The following is a 23,559-nucleotide window of genomic DNA, read 5'->3' as shown; positions in this document are numbered from 1 at the left end:
GTTTTCCCGTATAATTATGTAAATAAATAAAGGCTGCCAGCTTCGAAGAACTCTTTGATAATATGACTAGCATGTGATTTGGTATAATTAACCGAAATTATACTATTATGGTTTACTATATGTATGTAGGTATTTATTAAATTTTGGTATTAAAGCTTTATGAATTGTGCTTGGAAATTGATGTGAAAATAAACATTTTCATAGCAGTAATTTACATGCTATGAATGACATCTTTATGTTAAATTTTAATAAATTATGAATCGTCTTGAAAGATACACTTGTACCTAATAGTAAGGTTTTATTAAGGTACTTACTTAAAAATTTTATCGCAATCACCAGCCATATAATATGCGATCATAATATGAATTTGCCAGTCAGTTCAATTCATAGCGTAAACTGTCTGGTAATAAGAGGCCATAATATGGCCTGAGGCATATATTATTGTTTATTTTTAATTAAAATAATATTATGACAAAATCTTGAAAGAGAAAAAAAAACACATTTAAAATGTAACTATCTGTACTGTGATATTTTTTATATTGCGTACATAAAAATATGAACCGCAAAAAATGCACTCATGTCATTTTTGTAGAGTTTACGAAAGAAACAATTTTAATAATTTTTTTCATGATAGTAACAATATAATTAAATTTTCTTTAATTTAAAATAATGTAACACTTTTTGAATCGAATTTTTCACACACTAAACACACATAAATTAATCCACAATGCATAATAAATTAATATACAATTTTTAGTGCTCTATAATCGTTCATTAAACAGTTCCATTTAGCCTTAAATCTATCAGATGTTCGCTTTCTTCACCATAAACGTTAATCTAGATGAACCAAAAATGGAAAATACATTCAATGTAATTTGCGTAACAATGATTCTAATACAGCCTAAAGGTTATATAAGATTGAGTCACAGGCTAGACGTATTTTGAATTCTACATAATTACTGGCTGTCCCGGCGATTCTTAGATCTAGCCGGTTCAGTCGTTTAGGATGTAAAATGATATAGAAGAATATAGAGAAAATACATAGCGTCATTCGCGTGATATCAGGGTAAAAATACCCGTTGTGTTATTTTAGACTATAGATAACTTATATTTGTACAAAATTTCTTTTTTTTCATGAAAATATGATAAAAAGATATATAGATTATAGGTATGTAATGTTATTTATTTTCAATTCCCATTAGAATATTTCTTTTCGGTAATGGACAGAGGGCTTCAATATAATGCTTTGATTACAAGAAAAGGCAGTTGTTTACAAAATTGGTGATAGTTTGCTCAACTATGAAAGTAAACAATTTGTATTCTAAACTTGAGGAAGAACAAAAAAAGGCAATATATTCAAAATCAACTCGCCCATAATAATTAGTATACCTACTTATAAATAAATAGCAGATGCAAAAAGTTTAAGAGGCATACATATGAAATAAACAAGAATACACTACAATAATATTTAGACGTAACATTTCTACGCAACTCAATTATAATATTTAAATTATTGTACCAAAACAGTGAATATCACTTTAACAGTAGTTAGGTACTTACCGAAAGTAATTTATGACACGCTTTTTATTAGCTTCACCTATATGTTTGTATGTATCCGTCTCCTTTAAAATCCTTCCAAAATCGAGTCGCTTTTGACCCACTTTTAATGGACAGATATAATTCAAACCAGTACAAGTACACTTATCAAGAATCGGTGTCAATACAATAATTTCGTGAATTTATCTTATTAAAGAATGTTTTTGTATTTTTCTGCTAAGTATTTTATTTGACCAAAATTTAAAGCTAATTTCTTGCATAGCAACTCCTCGCTTGTGTATATGAAATCTATATATGTATATATAAAGCTCAAAGGTGACTGATATAGTGATCTATCAACGCACAGCCCAAACCACTGGACGTATCGGGCTGAAATTGAAAGGCATGCAGGTAGATATCATAACGTAGGCATCCCCTAAGAAAGGATTTTAGAAAACTTATACCATGAAAATCTCTTTTCCACGCAAGCGAAGCTGCGGGCAACAGCTAGTTTAAAGATAAAACAAAAGGCTATGTTACGATAATTCGACAGAAGCAACTCATCTCAGTATAATGATCTTATCAAATATTCAGTTGGCGTCTCAACAGATCCGTTTCTGTATCGATTACAGTGATCAAACAGCGCACGAATATTGCCAACACATACAAGGTACGTGAATCGTAAGAAAATGGGAGTTAAAATAGTATAAAGCTTAGGAAATTATGCTGCTCTTTGTACCCATCTTTTAGTTTAAAATCTTCTTTGTATAACTATTTAGACTTTATCCCATTGAGCCCCAAGCGGCCCGATCGGTCCACGACACAATAGATTTTCTATTGTGTCTGTGATTCCGGGGCCTGAGTTATTACAAAGATACGTAGCGTAATTGCAACACCCGAGGCTGTTTACAAAACGCCCTTAGTGTCTCATTAACGTGATAACATTCATATGAAACATCAAGCGAGTGATTTAAATAAGACTGTTTGATATGTAGCTTTTCTTTAATGTACATACCCTTTTATCATAAATAGAACAAAATAACAAGTTAAGATAAAAATAACATACTTTTTAATAACGCATCACTACATAGTATAAAACAAAGTCGCTTATGTGTCCCATGTCCTTATCTATGTATGGTTAAATCTTTAAAAATACGCAACGGAATTTGATGCGTTTTTTTTAAAGATAGAGTGTTTCAAGATGAATGTTTTAGTATATAATTTATTAGGTTTTCGACAAAGCGTGCGAAGCCGCGGGCGGAAAGCTAGTTTATCATAAATGTCGAAAGCTATGTTACACCACAAGGGTTGCAATTCTAATAATCAACATAACATAATTATTTGCACACATACAATGATGAACTACTTTATAAGCAAAAAATATTTATTTACTATTTATTAGCAACTATGTGTTCGAGCTTATTTAATTACGATGGCTTGAAAGGTATAACAAATAAAATTGCTTGTAATTAATATACTGATACGATATAATATGCTGAAGGACCATTTCCTAGCCTACATATAAGGTTACGTATAAGGTTCCGTTTCTCTACAAATATTCTAATCTAAAAATACAGAACCCATCCGCAAAAAGCTTACGCTCATCATCAATTCGATTGTAACCTGTGCCAATTAAAAACGTAGTGGGAGTGATTGAAATATAAGCAAGTTCATCGTCTCTTCAGTCCATCTTTAATGCAACAGTTGCATGTTCGTCCATTCTCTCAAAATTAGGTGACGGAGTAATTTCCTAGTCACAAAACACGTTTTATGATATCATCTTTTTCGCAATTGGCAAGTAATAGTATATGAACGACCATCCAAGATTTGATGAAGATTTTGCGTTACTGGATATAAAGGTGTACTATGTTGTTGTACATTATGAAATTATCTCGATTGATTTGTTAGTGGTCAACCATGTGATATACAATACGTGAAATGAAATGAATATTCATTTGATATAGTGATTAGTGTTTCTTATATTGATTGTTTAATTAAGATATTAATTTTGTTTCAATTTCCAATTCGCGTATTGATTATTTTTTAAGAAGAAAAGATATTAATATTACTCAATATTTCGAAAAATAAAACATAAACATTAAACGTACATTACAAAAAGCTACCAAAAACAATTTTTAACTCGGTGGATAAAGTAGATAAAAAACATAACGATCCAATACAACAACGTCCAATGTCCATATATCATAAATGTAGATATAAGATTATTTATTAAACCTGTCATCATTTACAATGCAAAATATCGCCTGCAATGGAATTCACATCCAACTGTTATATCACAGTTTATCTCGAGCGGCTCCAAATATCGAGTTTAAGCACTTTCCAATAATGTTAAAGGATCGAAGAACAAATAAATAACATATTTAGCAAGGATTTTCCGGTTTCATAAGCGTATTCCCTCGCTGTTATGTGACCGGTGACGCAATAGAGAAAGATAAAGTGAAATGAATCCGCAACCTTTTGAGTAAAAGGTTTTTAAATTTTACAAACTTGATCCGAACTGCTGAAATCGTATAACTTCTATAGAGCAATTACGCATGCATGTTTATGGTCATTCTTTACATCAATGATGTTTGATGTAGGTTTCCTCTTTGCATTTGATGTCTCCACTTTTTGCACTCTATGTAACATCTATTTGCAAGAGGATATGAAGGTTTAATAATACTTATAAATTACATTAAGAATCAAATAGCTTTTATAAGGCTTATGTGACCTTAAATTATTTTTATTTAGCGTTTAAAGGTTGATATAATTATACACTTCTAGCTATTCCTTTTTGTTTCACGGGTAAAAACTTTTATCTTCCAAATCGGTTATGCCATATTTTTTTCGTCAAACAAACTTATACAGGCTTTTCCGCGGAGATCTAACATACATACGAAATAACATAACGAAACTAGCATTATATTTTAAGAGTGAATTATATAAAGAAACATAATTTTGAACTTTTACAATACCACCTCTAAAGCATAATGATTCATGAATTTAATAATACTACTATAACGTACTATGTATTATCCTATGTAATTTATTATTATGTACGATTGACCTAATAATTTGCATGTTCGACGAGTTACAGAGTCATGTAACAGATAGATCTATGGTACTATCTATAACATGAGCAACTTGGAAATGTTCTAAGATAAATATGATAAATCTTAATATATCAGTGTTAAAATTATACGATAAACTTGAATATTATTCATTTCTCCAGTACGAATACCATTTAGTTAGAATACCAACTACAAAAGAATTGTAATCATGAAAATAAGGGAACATTTCTAAATTTGCTTTATTAAGGGTCGATTTTTCAATGCTTGGATAAAACTTATCCGTCCAATAAAGTATTACACGATAATATTAAAATGTCACGTAAACTGTCAAATACGGGCAATTAGAATACGTTTTTAAAATGGTAGTTTTAAACATTATTCGATGAATAAGTTTTATCCAAGCATTGAAAAATCGGCCCTAAACAAAATGAATACTAACAGCATATGTAATCATAGAATTTTTGATTCAAAATATGCAGCGACGAAGCTGGCAAATCAAATAATTTATATATATTATTTTAATGTTGCAAGAAATATTAAAATTTCCGTTTGACATCGTTTATTATAAATCGATCTATATTCACCAGATATCTTATTAAATTTGGCTTTTATCTTCGATGAATAATAAATTTCGTAACATGGAAACGATTTGATGCAAGCTTTAGCTCTAGGCATTCATAATCCATTAGACTTTCGACGTTTTAAAAGGTCTATTGTAAAATATTCATTATGAAATAAAAGCTGTATGTTGGCGCCTTATTATTTATTAATTAATTATAATAAATTAGGCAAACATTGTTAAAGTCCACTTAGGCTTAGGCGTAGACCATACATGTCGTTTTATCTATCCTAATAGTACAGAGAGCATTTTTTTATTGTTAGTAGCTACCAAATGTACATACTGGGCGGATTTTTTTTTCTTATATAGAAATTTAAAATATTCATGATTGGCATAAGCATTTTTTTAATTTCTAACAGTAAGTATCCACCTACCTACCTTTCTTTACTTAGAGAGAGTATTTTCTCCATGCATTTTGTTGACAAATTCCGTATTGTATAACAATGTAGATTGTTCGAATGTTATACGTGTATTGGAGCGTAGGTGAGAGTATTGATCGTGAAGGTCAAATTTTGACCACCAGGTTATCCGATAAACATTAAAAATGATAGTGATTTTGGGGAAAGTTGTTTTGATCATGCATTGCGAAAGATTTGCAATACTATTTTGATTTTGGTGTGCATAATGTGTACGATTGGTAAATTCGTAGGAAAGTTTTTGAGTATATTTTGTTTAAGAAAAACACAATTTGTGAAACATCAAATCAAATTTCCTATAAAATATCGTATTTCTTAAAATTATCATTTATATTAGAAGAATGCTCTCATTAAATTTAAAAATAAAATATAAATACGTTGCGAAAATGTTAATTAGCACAATTATGATAATTTTGTTTAGATTTCCGGTTTTCCATTGCGTAATAAACGTAAACAAATAACGTAAACATTTCTTTTGAAATTTGATATTTGTAATTTGTATTTATAAACAATACACTACGTAATAGTAGCTTTCGTGAGTGAGTTTAGAAGAGACCACAAAAACATACATTTTTCAAATTGTTTCTAACGCCTGATTCAATTTTTTAAGACTTAAAACTATTATTTAGTACATAATATATCAATTATACCACAGTTAAATACTATAGTTAAACAAGAGTATTTATTGTTTACAAAAAGTTAATTTTTAACCGACTTCAAAAAAAAGGAGGAGGTTATCAATTCGGCCGGTATGTTTTTTTTTTTATGTATGTACACCGATTTCTCCGAGGTTTCTGAACCGATTTACGTGATTCTTTTTTTGTTCGATGCGGGATGGTGTCGAATTGGTCCCATAAAAATTTTATTCAGATAGGCCCAGTAGTTTTTATTTTATGAGCATTTTTGTCTGTAGGTATTTGTAAATTTTGCAAGTGCAACTTTGAAGTCGGTTGTTTTTAACGCAGTTATCACTTGTGGTTCAAATTTTTATTTCAACTTCATATACCCAAACACAACTTTTACACGCCGATTTTACCATTTTACTAAATCAAATTTGTACTAACACTTTTTGCCATTCGGAACTTGCATCAAATATCCTTTCATACTAGTACATAAACATACCAACCGTCTTTTATTATGTCACATAGGCTTTGATAATGTGTTGTAAATGAGATGCTACCGTAATAGCGGTTAGGTAACCCATTCCGGCTGTTCTTATATACCTTTAGCACGTACATATTCTAATCACACAGTATGATATCAATGCTTTACGGGAAAAAGGTCTCGTAATAGATGTTTCGCTTTCTTGTGTGTGACGAAACATTGATTTTACAAGCTATAATTATGAATGCATGCAGATAAATGCAACTCTATTATGATTTATGACGTCTTTGCAGATCCTTTTCAATTTAGGGCTAATTTTTGGATATCTTATTCTTGATTCTTATTCAATGACTTAGAATAAATTTGTTAAAATAACACGAATTAACATTGCAAACTTTAGTCATCAATATTTTTCCAATTAATTTAAGTACGTATATAAATATATTCATAACCACGCATGTTTAATGTTCTTAAATTTCACGATATAACATAATCTTATGCCAATATTATCTAAAATCTTCCTCTTTACTTTAAAAAGGGATCGCGAATGAACCATTTCCGCAAAATTATGTTATTTCAACTGCTCTTCAAAAGTGTTTCCAAGTTATTGCTTTTTCTTTATAAGATAAAGATATTCTGAAATTTCGATTATTACCAAAATGGTTATTCATAAAAAGTTGAATTGAGAGTTAGAATGCGATAATAAATTAGCATTTGAAATACGGCTGTCTTCATGACCATACTTTCAAGATTTAGATGTAATTTTGCTAGAGAAAGGACTCAAGCAGGAAACAATATAATGTAATATTTCTACTGTCCGTCTTTGCGTTCCGGAATGATGTAACGTTAGTGTTTTTAAGTTGGCCTAGATAGATTTGTTTTTATAGATAACTGTGTTGTTCTTGTGTGGACTGGTACAATCCATGGTGATACGTCAATCAAAACTTGTTTGACTTTACTAGTTGCGAGTTTTTTGATGGCCAGATATTTGGTTAGTTTTTTGTGTAACAAAAGGTTTGAAGTTTTAATTAGTATAAAACTCATGACTAAGGTAAGACGTGTATCTAAACACTACCTAACTTACCTATTACTCTTTTATTCTAATAACTTTTACTTTAAAATCCGATGTATGTCTTATGTTTAACTTGACTTCCTACACGAAGCGAATAAATCTTACCTTATGTTATTATTATTAGTGTACTAGCGGTCCGCCCCGGCTTCGTCCGTGGTACATTTTTACGTTTTCTCTCCATAAGAACCATTCTCGTACTTCAAGAAATGTAATAAAAAAAGAATTAACGAAATCGGTTCAGTTGTTCTCGAGTTATGCGCTTATAGGTCTACCAGAATCTGATGGCATATTTATATTTAAGAAATAAAAGATTTTCATATGGCAATTTTATTTGACAACTATCAAAATGGTTGTCAAATTATTTGTCTTCTTTGCAATTCTTGAATAATTTTTAGGATTTTGTCTAAAAAATCTTCGAAGATGTCGAAAAAGCCGCTGCGATCACAAGCAAGAGGTGTTGTTTATAATGTGTATAGAAAAACATTCGATGAAGAAGGGTCAAACACATCACAATTTTCAATTTTGAATATTTTATTGGTAAATTGGACTTACCCGTTTTGATACTTAAAATTAAAAATATTATAAGTAAGTAAGTAACTATAATATTGTTTTTTTATTACAATATAATTTTATGAAAACTTATTACAGGAGTTTCCAATATGGCTATGCGTCAAGTCCAAGCTGTCCAAGTCAATTTTGTAATAATTATTTGTGTATCTGTTAATACTTACGAAAATAAACATAGTTTTATTTTATTTTATTGTTATTTTATTTTATAAAAAAAAATATTAGCATTATCTAGTTTTGATCTGCATTATCATTACATCCATATTTTTACATGGCTTAATGATAATGAATATACAAATATAGGTATGTGTTAATAATAATATGTATTACATAGATAAAAGTAATATGTATATTATACATGTAAGTAGTACCTACAAAATATTAAGTGGATATCTCATTATTTGGTACAGTATTGTTCACTTATGTAATGTGACTAATGATGTTGAGGACAAAATAAAAAATAAGCAGTATCAAGATCGGTCAGTCCATTTTCCCTAGGGTTGCACACTCAAAATTTTGATTTCCCCAATTGCCATCAGATTCTGGTTTACCTATACCAACACATTTTGCGATTCATTTTTATATTATAGATAATGTTCAATCAAAGAACAAAGATACCGTGTTTATCGTGATCAAAGATAAATTAAATTGTAACATGTTTGTAAATATGAGATTTGTTTCCATAAATATTTCGGAGTTCTAACTGGAGCATCTACTGACATTCAAGATAACAAGCAAGGGCTCGTTACTTGATTGTCAGCTGTTCAGGGTAAGAGGATATAGTAAAATGTTTGTGTGGTACACAATACTTGTATAACAATAGTAATATGAATGCTATTTGCTGTATTAGTATGGATTTATAACGATGCGTGTCAATTTACAGCAGTACCTATATTCACTATCTCTTCTGAGTTCTACCTCCATTCAATGCAAACAATAACTAGATGATTAATATTAATATAGAAATGTTCTTTCCTTTATTACAAAGTAAGTATGTTCCGAAAGCATTTACGAGAAGAAGAGTGTATAAGAATCATAATAAAAGCAATTTCTAAAAAAACCAATATTAAATTATACTCACAAAGGTAAAACTAAACTTAATTTTTTATCATCATTCCGTTACATGATTATTTTAATTGATTTAAATTTTTAATTTATAAACTTTAATTATGTTTGAATACTAATTTCATGAAGCTTGGTTGTTCTAATTGTTCCAGAAACTTCAGACACATAAATTAACTTCGATATTTATTCAGATGTTGTATTGTAGAGTTTACTAGACCAGAATAATTCAACCAAATACACAATTTTGTAATAAAAATAAATCTGTGGCCTTCAAATTCAAAATTTAGTGACGGGTAGGTACCTGTCTATTTTTATGCAATAATAATCTTAGCTACAAGGCTAGGATCTTAGATTATGGATTGGTCTCCGCGCGCGCGCTACGCGCCTGACCAATCCTTAATCTAAGGCTAGGATGATAGACGGGTGGAGACAGCTTTAATAATAATTTATCACTTCGAGACCGAAATTTGGTCGGTAATGTACTATAATGTCCTCATGGTTGCGATTTCTCATGCTTTGATTATCGTAAAGATATTAATTTAGGGCGTGGCTATCTCCATAGCCGTTACTTATTACCAATCTTCCTTCTGTAGCGCCAATTTTTAGTACGTAAAACGTACATATTATGTTGTTACAAATATAGAAAGTATTTGCATTAAAATAAATAAAGCAATATGTGAATTAGGTAATTGTTATTTCAAATTGTTCCATTGATGTAGTTTCTAATAACATAGAAAATGAAGGTCTATTCTTATTATTACAAGATTAAACAACTTGGTTGGAAAACTTATAATTGGGACCTTCTGGAAAGCCCGAGTTTAATACTAATCTTATTACGATAACAATGTTTGAAATCGAAATATTCTAACAGGTATTTTAATTACATATGTATTTTAATATATAATAAGTAATAACCCATCCCTACATAATGTTATTAATACGAAATTAACTCTGTCTCTTCGTCATCCTTAAACTACTGATCCGATTTGAATGAAATTTGGTATAAAGATAGTTTGAGATCTATGAAAGGACAGATTATGTTTGTGGCAATTTATAGGATTTAATGCCGGAAATCTCACAAGAACAGGAATTATGCGGATTTTCCTTGACAACGTGAGCATAGCCGTGGGTGGTAAGCGAGTTTAAAATATCTTCTTCTACACGTGTTGTTTTGTGACACAAAATCATTCAAATTAAATGAAGTATTTTCCTTAAACATTTTTAATCCCCTGCCGCATTATTTCCGATTGTCAGTTATCTATTCCTGAAAATAACGTTAAATTAACTCTGCTTGTTACTGGTATAGATTATTACTGCGTAAATTTTGTTAGGTAGGTACAATTTATTAAAGGTAAAAAAAGGTAATGTTCGAAAATTAGTTTCACTGTATTATTCAAAAATATTCAACAGATGATTTTTGATCCATGATATAGACTTATGTATAAGACTTATATAAGTCTTTGTTAAATAATATTATTTCATTACAATCTCAATGAAATGTTCATTCCCTTACAAACTACAGATATTACTTATAAATAATAGAATGTAAAAATACAAATATACCTTTATTTTTCAAAGTATGTGGGCTTATATTTTGCGTGGTTTATTACCTGATAGAGAGTGCGTAATGGGATTACGAAGGGAAGAAAAAAAAGAAAAACATCGTATCGAACCGTAAGAACTGCGATGGAATCAAAGTCACGACGATAATTTATTTTGATTATTTTTACGCTCGTGTATTTTCGTTTAATATTGTAGCTACATTATTTTCGTACATCTTTGACATTCTCACACTCATTAACTACATAAAAATAGCCGAAACTTCTGACTTAATATACTTTAATATTAATCAAATCAAAAGAACGTTTCAAAGGAGAATGCCCATGAAAGTATGGACCACAGTATAGTGTTGCGTCAATGCCAGAGTGGTTTTGGAGGGTTCTTCGATATTCAAAAGATTTTTACCAATTTATTTTTTTGTGATAAAAACAGGGGTTTTCAAGATATTGAGAAAAATGTGAATTAACCTCAAAACTTAAATAAACCCGATTTAGTTAGGTTTATGCGTGATTTAGGTAGTATTTTATCGTCTGAAGGTTATTTTTCGTTTAACATACTTATTTAATCTATGCGTAGAGCTTATGCTTTCAGACAAAGTCTATCTGTTCATCGGCTAGTGTAGGTAGGTACCAGAAATCTTCCGGGACGGATTTCAAGAAAACCTAAATATATATTTAAAAAATACCAATAGAGTTTTTATTCGGTTTACATATTGTTGTTGTTGATTGAATCAGTTTTTCACTACATATTCGAAGAATGAAACAAATAAGAAATAACTGGTTACCTACCAAGCTATGTCATAATAATATTTTTTTTATATATTTATATATTATTTTACTTCACAATCTATGTTAAAACAACCTACAGTGTATAAACAATACCTTACAGAGTGATTTTATGTTACTTAATTGATTTTTTTGTAATTCAATGAAAACAATAATCGATATTAATACATTTAGCTATTTACGATAAGTAGTATAAATGTCATAATAGTTACCGCTTGGTTACCGTGGTAACCGGTAATGGATACTAAATCTATGGTAACGGATCTAAACAATTACATGTCTTATTAGATTTTACAAAACATTCCCTGATCAAAATATATTTTCCGATACTAAGAAGTCCTCTAAATTGCCGAGTTTTTTTTTTAAAAGTATTTTTATCTTGATGTATGAGAAAAACCTGAACCAAAAATGTAAACGGTAATGGATACTAAATCTATAATAACGGATCTAAACAATTACATGTCTTATTAGATTTTACAAAACATTCCCTGTTCAAATTATATTTTCCGATGGTAAGAAGGCCTCTAAATTGCCGAGATTATTTTTAATAGTATTGTTGTCTTGATGCATGAGAAAAACCAGTACCATAAATGGGCATTCTCCTTTGACTGTATTTTTTTGGCTTTGTTACCTGTGTTATATGTTTCTTCATTAGCATTGTTTTTGTGTGTAAATGTTTTGTCGGAAACTAATGAAATAAACGTTATCCTTCTAAAAAATTGAAATATTTAATTTTTAATAGTTAATAATGTTTTTTTGATATATTATTCACATTAAAATATTTAAAAGGACAATGTTGTGTGGAAAATTAAGCGGTAGGTTATAATAATCGTATATCGTGTGTAAACCTCGTCTTTGTCCGCAACTATTAGAGTTCCTACTAGGTACCCGCGTAATATAATTACACCTTTGGTTCCTCCTCTGCGTAGGACCGTATTTGGCCGAAATTCACCCATTTGTAGATTAAGTAAGCTGGTCAACGAGCATGCCAATATTATTGATATTTTTCACGACATCTGTAATAAAATCCGCAAGTATTTTAAGGAATTATCTCAATTTTGTCTATTTTTTATTTATATTTTTGCTTTGTATAACACATAGTGACTTGACTCAATAATCATGTTGTGTTATCCTGTAAATGTTTGTCACAATTATCTTTTTTTGTTATATTATGTGCCCTAGCTATAAGTATTGTTGTGACTGATGTTGGATGACCTAAATAAATAAAATAAAATAAAAATAAACCTAATATATTTCTCTACGAGTTATTAGAGATATAATATCCTCTATATTGCCTTTGAAAAGGAAATATTTGCAATAATCATATGATCATTTATCAGTTGTATACAATACGAAATCAACTATGAAATACAACGTACAATTGAATTCATATATTTATTGTAAGCCCTTAAATAGTAGTGTAAGTACCGCATACAAATAACAACAGTTGTTTATGTAACGAAGGTATTATATAAGACCATCTTACTCCAGCACATATATATATATATATATAATATGTATTTTAAAGATTGTATACGGTATGTGTAAAATATATATTTCCATAGTAATTATTCTATTTAGGGCCGATTTTTCAATTCTTGGTTAAAATTTATCCGTCCAATAACGTACTACACGAACAATTTTAAATGTTACCTGTAAACTGTCAAAAACGGACAATTAGAATACATTTTTGAAATGGTAGTGTAATACGTTATTCGATGAATAAGTTTTAACCAACGATTGAAAAATCAGCCCTTAGTTCTGTAAAACAAAGAGAGTTATAATGATAACGATGTATAAGATAACGTTCTAGTATTACGGTACATTTAGACAAAACGAACATAGAGCTAGAGCTCTAGCTCTTATGCTCTCTCTAGCATACTTTCGTGATCTTTTACGAAAACGCGTATTCAATGTTGTTCAGTATTAGAACATTGCATGGAATCTTTTCAAATACAATAAGAACAACGAATGAATGCTCTACCCCTGTTTACACTAAAATAATTAACACAGTGGGGTTAGAATGAGTTCTCGTTTGATCTAAATGTACCGTAACTAGCTGCCAAGGCAAACGTTGTTCTGATAGAATACTTTAAATCTTACAAAAAAATTTCATAATAATGGGTTAATCCGTTTTGGAGGATTATGGTTACAAACACTGTGGCACAAGTGTTTTTGTAATATGTAGATCTCTTCAAGTAAATCAAACCAAGGCGATTGACATTATCGTACATATGAATGAAATTACTATTGAAGCAATAATATAATTTATTTACTGATTGTATGTAATTATTATGTCAACAGATTCAACTCAGATTGTAGTTGTAACATCATATTAAATTCCAATGGTAGGCATAATTAAGTTCCATATTATTAGGGCCTAGATATCATACTAATCAGGCAAAGTTTCAGTCCTGTGTCCAATCCAAACACTATTTTAGATTGGACAAAATTTATCAAAATCTTATTTTGTAAGAATTGAATTAAGATACTTTTTATATTGAGAAACCCTAGATTGTATGATTGTGATCCCAAAGGCCTACTTGTTCTATGAGATTGCTAACAATTAAAACTCTTACGGGATCGTGAAGACCTTTGAAATAATGTCCAAAGTAATTTTCATTTAGTTACATTAAAATAAGAAATACTCTTACCTATACTATAGTCTTAGTATACAAATCTTGTTGTATTCATTCAAAAAAGACACCATCCATTTTCTGCTTAACAATCCAACAATATATTATTATGTCAATGCAACCGGAAATATTACATAACAACAAACAAAACATCATTCATTCCTTTTTAACTCGTTTCATTTGCGCCATTAAGCTTAAAAATGATGAGTCATTATATTAATTGATTGACCATATGAATATTCTATATATGCATGCCCGAGGGCATACAATGATTACGAATTAGTTTACGAGATTAAGACATATTATTCTGCGTTGTAATAATAGCGGTGGTTAATTTCATAAGCCGTGAGTGACCTCATCGCGTGGATGGAGAAAGGCTTTTCAGACGGGATGCGTTTGTATGCAGTTTTAATTTTAAATAATATGGTGCGCAAATAATACCATATTCGATGCTTGTTCGAGGTAGTGTTCGAGTAGTTCTTCCTCGGTTCCTTTTTTACCACTTTATTGTGTCTTTTAACTACATACATTAATTCATGATAATAGATAAAAATATAAAAGTATACCTACTGGAAAATAACACACGTTAAAGAGGTGAAAAACTTAGTTATGTCAGTTTAATCATGACTATTTGAATCTTATTAAAAAATAAGATTCAATAGTCATGCGTTAACGACAGCACTTAACACGAGTAAATGGTTCTTACATTGTTTTATTGCAGCTTAGCGTCATGTTATTACCTTATATCTTTTCCATTGCTTTTTGACCACGTAAACTCATGTTAACGAAATTAAACTACAATTAAATGTTAAATAACAATGAAACGTACAATAAAAACATCAAAACACTAAGTCACTTTATTTCAATGAACTATAATTATTTTATTATTACATATAATATTTCTTAACGATTTTGATGTCGTCTGAAAGCTCTCTTATGAACCAAAGGCGGTAGTCTAGTCATAAAGAATACGATAGGTCCATTCTCTTTAATCGATTTGAACCATTATATTACAGCAATAAGTATTAAAATCCTGCGAACATATTCTCAAAGATCTTGCGGATCACATTACGAACTTGCGTAAGATTGTAGTTCACTTACCTTTGGATTTGTAAATTCAATGCAGTTCAAATCTAAACACCGTTATATATTGCGTTGCATATGTACGTTTCACTTTAAACTTTATACTGTGAAATCTAATAATATCGTAATGGTTGTAAAAGCTCGAATTCCGTCTATTGAAATGAAATTTCGAATATTTTGCGTAATTTTTACTCTACAATGGTAAATGTGTACACATCTTTTGGTATAGAATATATTGACTAATACCCTCTCAAGGAAAAAGTTTAGAAGGGTCAGCGAACAATATTAATTATTGACTTTATAAGCTTTTGTTGGATATCTTTGACAAGATGATTATGATGTTAAAAGTTATATGCTTTCTACAATAAACGGTTAGCTTTTGGGAAAATACATATAAATATATAGTTAACTAGTACCTTTATCAATAGCGTGTAATATTATTACATACTTTTTAGTTAAAATACATTATTAGTTAAATTTAAATCCAATAAATTATTATATTTCAGTCTGTTCAGTGAATGAAAGAATTTACTCTTTATCTCCTTGAAGTGAAAAAAAAAAAAATGATTCGATTTGATTGTATTCAATGAAGATGTAAACTTTAAGTTTGGTTCAAGCACAGATAATAAAATTCTATAATAAGTATTAAAAATATTAAGAGACAATGAAATTAAATGTTAATAAAATAAGTTTATTTTAGTGTTGACAATTTTAATATTTGTTTAGAAAATAAACATATAAGTGTAAGTCGATGATGGATAAAAATATTACTTTATATGTATGTTGTATGAAAGGTTACAGTCATTAGACTTATTTAGCGTTAGCATTGAGAGGTGCAAAAATCAAAATGAAATTTATTTACATTCAGAGAAATAAAAATGATAATACCTATAATTTTTCATTCGTTAGGGACTGTATGGTGGTATACAGATGTAGCATTAATTCTTATAATATATTTACAAATTACAATAATTAGCCGTAACAAGTCATACTATTATAGACGTGAAAGTCGTTCTATATCTGTTACAAGTAAACCGCTAATACGACTTTGGAGATATTGAGCATAGAGTAAGGTTAAAACTCAAACATAGCCCTTTTTCAATAATCATCCCTTAGGGACATGGAAATCGACCTTTGATGGATAACGAAACCGAAAAGCTATCAATTATAAAGGTAAATATAATAACGCATCAAAGGTATGATATTTTTCCTTATGTATAAAGCTTTGACAGTAGCTAATAGTTATAAATTCGCGCTTCTTTTTTAATTTAAGAAGTGCAACTTCTTTAGGCGCGTTGAGAGTAAAATTTCAAGATCGCGTCATGGCAATACCGTCACGTCATGGATTGAGGCGATGATTTCGGTATTTTAGAATCTAGCCAAAGAAGTTTCACTTCTGACACACATTCTTTTTGTTAATTATACATATATTAATTAATAAAAGTATAAAACTTAGGCAGTATAATCTATCTAGCTATATAATTCAATCTCGGCTCTAATACAAGTGAATGCAAAGAAAAAATTAAAATAATATTATTGTTCAATATTCATATCATAAATATCTGAATGACAAATAAATCATAGATAAAAAATATCAATTACAGTAATTATATAGAGCTGCTGTTCTTCTAAAAACAAGCAGAATGTGCGTGGGTGTAAAATAATATATATTTAAAATTTGGTTCAACAAAGAGCCTTTGATGTTTATTGTAAAGGCCTATGTTTTGATCTAACAAAACTCGTATAAACTTCTTAATGATGACATCTAAAAATGGAATTTAAATAAAGGGTCTACGAAAGTCTATGTGATTTTACAGAAAATATAATGGTAGTAAAATTAATGGATACAGTTAAAGATTCATATTTAGCAGGTCTATTTAATCTGTGTGTCTGTATGTTCGTGATAATCTCAAAAACTTGTAATACTTAATTATAACTTGCATCAAGAATAAACAATTAATGAGATAGATAAGAAATGTATGTCCCAAGAGAACTAAAATTGGCATTATAATAATTATACAGGGTGTCCCACTGTTGGTATACTAAGCTCAAAGGAGGTTATAGTTTTGCATACGCTGAGTACGTAAATAACACTTATAAAATCGCCACTATCCTAATAGACGAGCTAGCTATCTTGCCCTCCCGAAGATCCGAACGAATTATGGAAGGCGAACGGCAACATACGAGGGAGCACGTTTCTATAACGGATTGCCAAGCAAATTAAAAAGTGTAAACTCATTCATTGTATTCAAAAAACAATTAGCGAAACACATCCTGGAAGACCACACGCTCAAACTTTGAATGCAATGAATGAGTACCTAACCTAAACTTATGTTTATAGTATGTAACTTACTCTAAATTTTTATCTAACGAATGATATTTTTTATAAATACCTATGTTTAAAATTTAAGTTTCTCATGTAAGTGACTTTATGTCTTAATGGGAATAAATGTCTTTAAACCTTTAAACCTTATAAAATTCCAGACGCATTTTATTTCAATTAGATGAATTCTTAAAACTCTATGTGTAAAAATGGGTGTATGCGTGATCATTGTATGCAAAACTACAAGTCCCTTCGCGGTTAGTATACCAATAGTGGGACACCCTGTATATTAACCATGAAAATTGAATCTTTTACAACTGAATAGAATAGACTTTGGGACACATAATGAGTTACTACAAAATACAAATGCTAAATGGACAAAAAAATTTCCTTTTCTACAAAATTACCTTTAAACTTTTGACAGTATAGTAAACGTGCGCATTGTGTGAATAAAGACGCCCTTTTAGTCACAAGCATTCAGTTAACTGGTCATTTGTATATTTACATATGAATAGAGTGACTGTGAAGACATTTTACAGTAGTATACTAACTACTGAATAGTTATGATACGTTTTTTTTTTATTTATAGTGATAGAGAAGAATGTTTCAATGACGGAAGATTAACTTATGTTTTAGGAATAATCACAGGGAATAATCAAAGTGGTTGGATATCGTTGTTTAATATTTAATTTTAAAGTCATTGTAGTCACGCTAGATAGGTACCTATTATTTAGAGTAGGTATATTGTGCTATTAAATGTAAAATATCAGGTCCTTCCATCAGACAATAAAAGAAGCGTAGCGTATCATTTTTTCCACAACGTAGGTACTACGTAGTTCTTAAATCCAACGTATTATTTTGATAAAGTGGGAAAATATACGCCTTACGGATAAAGGTAATGAGTAATTCTGCCTTATCTAATAAGTTCAAAGTTACACAATTCTCGTGGTTGTGTAGTGTTAGCTTTTCGCCCGCGGCCGCGGCGTTGCTCGCTCTGAGCTACATTCCTGTACAAAATTAGTTCCCCTTTACACATACCCTCTAAATGTACGAATAATAACATATATGTTAGCATAGAATGAAACTTTATTACGAAAAAAAAAATATTTTTATCGAATGAAAAAATCATATTATATTCCTTTCCTTCCGCATTGATTGTATTTATATGCATGGTGAAAAGTAACACAAGAAAATCAATAAGAAAATAAAATTAAATTAAAAACTAAATCTTCAAATCCAACGAGTAAGAAAATTTCATTAAAAACGTGACATCGACGCAACAGCTAGAACAAAAATGTTCATACACCGGTCAAATGAAATAGCATACAATATCGAATTTTATGAAAGTCCTCGTTAGAATGTATTAGTAATAACATTCAATGAGTTTGCCCAACACGTCATTGCTTCGCGATTGCAATGTACCATAATGCCTCTCGATTTACTGTTGACCTCAACGACATCACTCTATTAGTAAACAATAATAGACTTTTCAAAGACATCCACAATTGTTTTTAAATCACTCTATTCTGTGAGTTAATCGATGTTTAAACTTCACGGCAATATGAGGGTATACAAAGATTTCTATTTTGAAATACAGGATTTTTGTATTAATTTTTCTCTCTATTCCAATCTATTCCCGCCAATAATGATATTTTTGCTTGATACCTTTTAACCTGGTTGCTTGGAGGAGTTTACTTACAAGTGATAGGCCGCCAAATAAATCGTACTCTTTATTTTTAATAAGTACCTAACTGTAAGGTTTCCTCTGTGTGTACTGTGCATTTATATGGAAGTGTAATAAAAATTGAGAAAAATTTTATTCGATCATGAATCCTTACTTATATAATTTTGAACCGAAGTTTTGTATAGATCCAAAAATGTTTGTTGCTCTTCCGAATAAAACCGGAACATTTTGGAGATAGAAGTATGGCTTCAAATATAATATAGACTTCCTTCTATTGGGTTGTCACAAAAGCTGAAGTTATTTATAGAAATGGTCGTATTGTCATGTTTTGAATTTGACCGTTTTGGGAATATTACCTACTTGCTACAGATACTTTTGCTATCCATATATTATACACAATACACAATGGAATAGAAATAAAATACCATTCTGTGGTATATTTTTATAAATGCCTTTTTTTCGTATCGATAGTACGTCTACGTCTACGTAGATACGTCTTTATATTGTGGCGTGTTTAAAGTTACAATATATAAGGATAAGGGCTAAATTAAATACAAATAAAATTAATTTTCGTATTTATAAATTTATCTACCATTAAAAGCACACAAATATGTTTAAGTCTTGTGTTGCATAAAGCTCACCTTGGCAAAACTAATTAGTTGGTTTCCTCTTACAAAGAGACTCTTATAATTTCGTAACAATCATCAGCTTTGTCCTCTTTAATAAAGAAAGTCGAACAATATATTTAAAACCAGAAATATTGTGTAACCAGGTATTTCTATAATTATGAATATTTAATTAAGATAATAGTACTTATTCATATTTGAATTTTTGAATAAATAAAAAAAAAAAAAATCATAACATGACATGAAAAACAGAGACAACAGAATTTTTCAATACATGTACAACAATAAAAATATAATAAACGAATATAAGAGTAAAATGGGAAATTCTAAGCAGTTAGACCCTGAAAAAAATCTGGGTCAATAACCAATTTTTCAATATTTAAACTAATTAGCATTAGAATACCCATGTAAAGTGACAAGTTAATTATATAGTAGTTACTAAGTTATGTTGGCATAAACTTCCATAGCGGCCGGTGACAACATAATTTATGCGTGTTATTATAAGGGAAACCAAATAAAATCCACTTTTATTTATGAAAGAAGAAAAATAGTATGAAGCTCTACAAGAATAAATCGAAATATTATATAAACTCTTATAAATGTTTATTACGTGTTTGTTACATACCTCTTCGCCTGTGTTTGAATAGATTTGATATTAAAATTAAATTAAAATTAAAAATCTTTATTAATAAAAACACTGATATACTTTTGCTTCAAGCAAGAGAAATGCATAAAAGTCATTGTTCTAATTTCAAATATACTAACATAAAGCTCTATATGAATAAATCGAAATATTATAAAAACTTTTATAAATATTTATTGTAATAAAACGTGTTTGTTACATCTCTTCGCCTGTATTTGAATGAATTTGATACTTTTGCTTCAAGCAAGGAGCAAATAGAGATTAAATTTGGGAAATGTATAAAGGTCATTGCTCTAGTGATAATTTGAAATATACACGAGTAAATTTGCATGGAAAATACAGTTTAAAATAAATAGTATATTATTATCACGATTGTCTAGCGGTAGCGAAACAATTTTGGTTATGTCTTAAGTTCAATTCCTGGGTCAAGCCGTGTTTCATCGAGGAATGCCTCAGGGTAGGAATTAGACCTCAATAGTGTCTTATACTAGGAATAGCCTAGTTTTTATCAACAACAGTAGATACAATGTTAATGAAAAATGATATAATTAAAAAAAATGTTGTGTGGTTTTATGAAACCACGGTAAAAGTGAAACTTTTTTTCACACTATAGACATTTAACTAAAAATTATCGTATTTGTACGATAATTATCGTACGTATCGTGCGTCACGCGACATGCGCTACACAGACCAAAAAGATTGAGACGATGTAATAAAAGTTTCACTTTAAAAATAAATTAACACATTTATCGTACAAGGAATCTCACAATACAAACAAACACGACTAGAAAATGTTTAAGATTCTTGTTCTATATGAAATATGAGAGTCAAAGAGAATAATATATGAAAAATAAAGCTTACATTCATGCAAAAACGTATAAGTATTACAAATAATTTTTACGTTCAATTTCTCCATGTTATAAAATGTTTGTACAACGAGTGAGAGTTAATCATTTAAACATACTGTGAGCTTTACTTTCATACCGTGACTTCATTCATTCGAATGTACCTTATTATTTAGAATTCCTTTAATTCCGATAACAAAGAATCAAAGTGTAAAGAAGTAAATTTTAATGTTAAGTTATTTCTGTCATATTTTTGTTATTTTGCGTAAGTATCCCTGAAAAAAACTTATAGGTACGTAAAATTAAACAACTTTAGATATTATAAGCACGTTAAATCTATTAGCTCCCATTATATTATGTATCCTGTTCTATTAACATACAGTCAGGTTTTGTTTGTAGATGTTTTAGTGAAATTATTGTTACAAAACAATTCTCCATAGCAAAGTAGAATCAAAGTTATTACAACGCATTTTAACTACTAGCAGTTGAGAGCAGTTGAGTTATTTTACACTCTCATTTGTATTTAAAACCTACATATTATGTTAATTTATTTAATACTAGCTTCCGCCCGCGACTCCGTCCGCGCGGATATCGGTCTTCGCGTGGATGGTTTATTTTTCCATTTTGAGTCTCTGACAATGACATCTTATAAAATGTCTATTGTACCCAAATACGGCTATAACGTGTGTTCGCGGTTCTACAGAACAACGTCTATGGATAAAACTGAAAAATTAAGATTATTTTTTTTCTACGTATTTTTCCAGGATAAAAAGTATCCTATTTTACGCCCAGGATCATCATCATCATCATCATCATCATCAGCCCATATATGTTCCCACTGCTGGGACACGGGCCTCCTATGAGGGTACAGGCCATAATCCACCGCGCTGGCCAAGTGCGTGTTGGCGGATGACACATGTCGTCGAACTTTTTAATTCTTCAACATGTCGGTTTCCTCACGATGTTTTCCTTCACCGTTCGAGCAGTGGTGATGTTACAACATGCGCAGATAAATTGAAAAATCAATTTATTTCCTGCGCGCTCGCCTGGTCTCGAACCACGGACTTATCGATTCCAAGTCCGAGGTCTCACCACTGAGCCACCACTGCGCTACGCCCAGGATAATAAGGTATAATTATACCAAGTTTCATCGAAATCGAACCGTTAGTTTTCACGTGATGTCTTCACATACAGACAGACAGACAGACAGACAGACAGACAGACAGACAGACAGACAGACAAAAAATTTTTTAATCACATTTTTGGGTTTGGTATCGATCCAGTAACACCCCCTGCTAGTTATTTTTTCAATATTTTCAATGTACAGAATTGACCCTTCTACAGATTTATTATATGTATAGATTATATTATTATTCCTGAATGTTCATCATTTTATTCGTGATTTGAAAAAAAAATGCTCGTAAAATTCAATACCTAACAAAAAGTTAAAATTTATTTATAAACAATTTAACACTTGATTATAACCAGTTGCCTATAGATACACGCCAAACATTACTATTGTCTGTACAAATGTTTGAGTCTTGGGAGTCGAGACTACTGTGTTACGTAGCAAGATAAACGTTACATGCAAACAAATGCAAACAATAAAATATTTGATGGACATAAATATACCTCTGATTTAAATGTTAATAATTAGTGGTATATTGTTATGAATGTTGCCTACTTAAAAACGCTTTGATTTTTCAAGATAATGATATCGATTTTTCACTTTAAGAACATAATTAGGTACTTTATATCCGGGTATTGTTTGGCAAAAATTACGTGGCAATTTCAACACTTTTCGAAGAGTTTTTATGAAAATCAGTAAAAAACATTAAATTTAAAACGAGAAGGCCTTTAAAATCAAACTCAAACATTTATTTATTCAATTCGACTTCTTCTAGAAGCACCATTTAATAGTCAT

General features: G+C 29.9%; 1 protein-coding gene across 2 annotated transcripts in view; it reads right to left on the bottom strand.

Annotated features, from left to right (window-relative positions):
• The window catches only part of LOC123696009 (tyrosine-protein kinase receptor TYRO3-like), a 119,448-nt gene that overhangs the window by 26,203 nt on the left and 69,686 nt on the right, over positions 1-23,559 (bottom strand). The window lies entirely within an intron of this gene.

The sequence above is a fragment of the Colias croceus genome, chromosome 12 (genome assembly GCF_905220415.1).
Source record: "Colias croceus chromosome 12, ilColCroc2.1".
NCBI classification, from domain to species: Eukaryota; Metazoa; Arthropoda; class Insecta; order Lepidoptera; family Pieridae; genus Colias; species Colias croceus.
Note: the sequence above shows the minus strand (reverse complement) of the source record. Positions and strands in the feature narration are given on the sequence as shown.